Genomic DNA, 4,666 nt, shown 5'->3' on the forward strand with positions numbered 1-4,666 from the left:
GTCGCAAGGTCCTGGGATCTAGCCCCGCATCCAGCTCCATGCTCAGCAGGGAGCCTGCTTCTCCCTGTGCCCCTACCCCCCATCCCCATGCTCTCTCACTCTCTCTCTCAAATAAATAAAATCATTTTTAAAAAATGAACACACACACAACAAAAATTTACAAATATTTTTTTCTACAGCAACGGATATATGTCAGGCTGTGGTTAAAGGAGCCTTTCCCTTTATCCGTATAGAACTCTTAAGTAATTATTTTTTTCACAAAGGCACTTCATCATATATTAATCGTATAACTAAGTTTAATTATAATAATTAAAATACATAAGACTAGTTAAGTTCATTCTTTCCCAGACCAGAGAATTTTAGCTATCCCAATGTCACAAAGAAATTAGAACCTCTGCAGGAAAATGTCATTATAGGTGGGGGAAAATCGAGCTTGGTTAATGTTAGCAGACATTTGAATACTCCAGGGGAGCTGGTATTTTGCTGTGGAACCATCTTTACACCAAGCAACAGTATGGACAAAAACGCACGTATTAGCCAGCATACAAACCTGTTGTATATAAAACAACCAGGTTTTGATAGTAAAATATAAAAGCCCAGTTGTCACTACAAACCCTTCTCTTCATTGGCCAAAACTGGCTTTTAGTCTATTTTACCCTATTTCTTATGAACAAGACACAAAATTGATGGGCAAGCATCGCCACCCAGTGGCTGTGGTTCACATTGCAGATTTTATCACTGTGCCCTTTGTCCCCTAAATTTCCAATCAATGGTTCTGTCTTTTAGATATCTGCTAAAAGTCAAATGTTTGATAAATTCAAGAGACCAGGGGCACCTGGCTGGCTAAGCTGGTGGATCATGTGACTCTTGATCTCGGGGTTGTGGGATCGGACCCCACGCTGGGTGTAGAAATTACTTAAAAACATTCCATCTTTAAAAAATAAGTAAATAAATTCAAGAGGCCTATATAGGGTTATCAATGTTTTCTTTTTTTAAAAAGTTTTAAAATTTATTTTATATTAAATAAATGTAAACTTATTTACATTTATTTATTAAAATATAAAATTTAGATTTATTTAAAAAGTATCTCAATTTCAATTTATTTAATTTTTTAAAATTTATTTAAATGTAATTATTAAATTAAAGTATTTAAAATTTATTTTAAATTTATTTAAGTAATCTCTACACTCCATGTGGGACTCAAACTCACGACCCCGAGATCAGGTTGCACACTCTTCTGACTGAGCCAGCCAGGCGCCCCTCAATTTTTAAAAGCTTTTTATTTACTTATATATTTTAGAGATTTAAAATTTTTATTTGAGACAGAAGCAAGTAAGAGAGAGAGAGAGCAGAAGCATGGGCAGGAGCATGGGGAGGGGCGGAGAGACAGAGAAGCAGACTCCCTGCTGAGCAGGACCCTGGGATCAGGACCTGAGCCTAAGGCAGACGCTTGTCCAACTAAGACACGCAGGTGCCCGCTACTTATCTATTTTTTAAAGATTTAATTTATTTATACGAGAGAGAGAGCGAGAGAGAGAGAGAGAGAGAGTGCGCGCACAAGCCAGGGAAGGTGCAATGGGAGAGGGAGAAGCAGACTCCCCAAAGAGCCCAGTGCAGGGCTGGATCCCAGGACCCGGAGATCATGACCTGAGCCAAAGTCAGACGCTTAGCCGACTGAGCCATGCAGGCGCCCCTCAGTTTTTTTTCTGACAAAGATTCTGACAAGTAAAGATTTTTTAAAAGCCCAACTACCATCATTGCCAGTTTGTAAAAGAACAGATCCTTAAAACCAAAAAATCAGAGAGGCCATGAACTCAGGTAAAAGGAAAGCCCTATTTATGTAAGAACCGTTGAAAACTTGATACACATTTCATGAACAGATAAACATCCCATAACTATATTAATAATTAGTTATTAGTTACCAGTTAGTTATGCTGGTAAATGTGTCAGCTCGACTGGGCTATAGGATGCCCAAAAGGTGGTTAAATTTTATTTCTAAGTGTGTCTGTGAAGGTGTTTCTGGAAGATACCAGAATTTGAATTGGCAGACCGGATAAAGGTCGCTTCTCCAATGTGTGTGGGCCACGTACAACCACCAAGGGCCAGAATAGAACAAAAAAGGCAGAGGAAGGTTGAATTCTCTCTGCCTGGCGGTTTGAGCTGGGACATCAGTCTTGGTCCTGGTTCTCAAATCTTTGCTCTTAGACTGGAACTATACCTCAGAGTGTCCCGCTTGCAGACGGATCACGGGACTCCTAATTCTAACAGTTTTGTTTCTCTGGAGAACCCTCACTAATGTGATGGGATTTACGTAATTCTTCTTTACCAGTATATGTCTCAGGTTTTATTTTGTTTTGTTTTTTCTTTAAGAGAGAGAGCACAAGCAGGGAGGGGCAGAGGGAGAAGAGAGAATGGAGAAGAGAGAATCCCAAGCAGCCTCCACACCCAGCACGAAGTTTGGCACGCGGGCTCGATCTTATGACCCTGAGATCATGACGTGAGCCAAAATCAAGAGTCAGTCGCTTAACAGACTGAGCCACCCAGAAGCCCCTGATTTATAAATAAAAGCAGAGCTGGAGACAAGATCTTGTACACAGATACTTAATCTGCAGGTACCAGGAGCCAAAGGTCAGGGAGGGTTAATGAGTAATACTGTCCTTCCTGTACAGAGCCGAACTACCTTTGAGCCTCTTTACCATTGGAATGGAAAGAACCCATCCACCAGATCAGTATCCCATAGTAAGTTCCAAAGCTGTGTTGATCTGTTCTAGTAAAACCGTCCCCCCAACACAGCAGCTATGACTGGGCTATGCCCTTGGCTAGGTTTACATAGTTTATTACCATTATCGGCCATAATCTGTCTGGGTTTTGCAGGAGCCAAGCAAGTGAACTGAATGGGATAATGATGGGAACCAGCATCCTCTGCATGCACTTACCTACCTACCTTCCTTCCTTCTTCCGTCCCTCCCTCCCTCCTTTCCTCCCTCCCTCCCTCTATTTCTCTTTCTTTCTTCTTTCTTTTTCATTCTCTGCATCTCTGAAGATGGCACTCAGGTCTGGGATTCTGCCTGGGATGCAGTATGTCTTCTGATTTAATACGGGCTGGGTCAGGACAGGATGAGAGGACCGATATGAGTTACTACGCATGTCTGTCCCAATTGTGGACTCAGGAACCTGGGACATTTCCACAGGGTCGGTGCATGGACACCCTGACCCACTGCCAGCCATGCCTGTGCTGGCTACATAAGCTCCCGCTCTAACTGGGGTCCTTGCCAGTGTTTCAGGTCCCCTGGGGCCACTGTCATCTCAGACCCTCTATCAAGCTCTTGCAAGATCTGCTTATTCTCATTTCCCCAGTATAGCAACTCTGGTAAATAACCACAAATTCCTTTGGGAAGTGATTAGAATATTTATTGCCTCTACTTGTGCTGGCTCAGCATGGTCCCTCAAGTGGATTCTGCCCTGAGAACTGGGTCAGAGTTTTTTCTGGTTATACGGGTCAAGGAAGCACTTAGACTTCATCCCTCGTAATACAGTAGTTAGACAGCCAAGCCATAGAGCTCTGGCATCAGGGGACTACAGCTGCCACCCTGCCCTTGCTGCCTCTTCTATCAAGACCAGCCACCTGGCTCTGCTGTTCTGAAACCTACCATCCTCTGGGGTGCCTAGTTTAAGAGAAGTCCGTCCCCAGCATTTGGGATTAGTATTCGGAACCTCCCTCCAGCATGGGTCATAATGGGCTGCAGGAGATCCTACAAGTCACAGTGCAAACATCTCACATCTCATTTATTTTAAAAAATTCATTTCACTCCCCCCCCCCACTTCAGCTGTGCGATCCAGAGAAGGGAGATAACTTGCCAAAGCCACCTATCAAGTCAGTGGCAGAGCCAGGACTAGACTCAGGTCCCCAAACCCCCAGTCAGTTCCTGCCTTCACGTAACTTCAAAGTTAGTGCTGGATCTCAGAACTAGACACCTGCAGGGAGGAGAGCAGCAGGAAGGACATTGGAGGCACAGAGTGCTAAGTAGGCAGGCCTGAACCGGCCCCGGGATTCGGAAATTACAAGGAAAGCCACCTGACTCCAGTGGAGTGCGCGGCTGGTGGGGCCAGGTGAGCTGGGCCGGAGGATACACTGCGGAAGGCAGTAGGGCCTCCCCGCAGGGTCGGGGGCAGCCGATGCATCTGCACTCCAGCGCGCTGTGGCTGGAGCACGACTGAGGGGCCTGGAAGCGGATGGGGAGGCTGCGACAAGGCCAGCTACGAAATGACGGGGGGCCGTGGCAAGGAGGGTAAACCGGGACGGGGGAGAGCACCACATGGGAGCCGCGCAGAGCGGGCCACCCCTAAGTTTTACCTCTGCTGATTGACAAGCAGCAAAGGGTCTTCGGAACTAAAGCGCCCCGCGCCGTCGGGAGCCGGGAACACCCTCCGCAAGGAACTCGGCGCGGGGAAGGCAGGCGCCCGGCCGGGTACTGAGCTGGGGCACAAGTCGCGCTCGCTGTTGCTGCGCCCCGCCCACACAGGCCCGAAGCTCCCCGGCTCCGCCCCGCCCTCCACCAGCCATGGGCGGCCCTCGGCGCCTTTGCCTTCAGCCAGTAGTCGACGTGGCCTCGGGCTCTTCCGCCGGGGCGTGGGGTCAAGGGTCACCCAAGATGGCGGTGTCCAG

General features: G+C 46.8%; 1 long non-coding RNA gene across 1 annotated transcript in view; it reads left to right on the plus strand.

Annotated features, from left to right (window-relative positions):
• LOC121103749 overlaps positions 1-2,410 on the plus strand; it is a 10,650-nt gene extending 8,240 nt beyond the window's left edge. The window contains exon 3 of the long non-coding RNA XR_005835981.1: positions 2,371-2,410. This is a non-coding gene — a long non-coding RNA (uncharacterized LOC121103749). The remainder of the gene's footprint in view (positions 1-2,370) is intronic.
• Positions 2,411-4,666: the final 2,256 nt, after the last annotated feature.

This window comes from Ursus maritimus, unplaced genomic scaffold (genome assembly GCF_017311325.1).
Source record: "Ursus maritimus isolate PB19 unplaced genomic scaffold, ASM1731132v1 scaffold_2, whole genome shotgun sequence".
NCBI classification, from domain to species: Eukaryota; Metazoa; Chordata; class Mammalia; order Carnivora; family Ursidae; genus Ursus; species Ursus maritimus.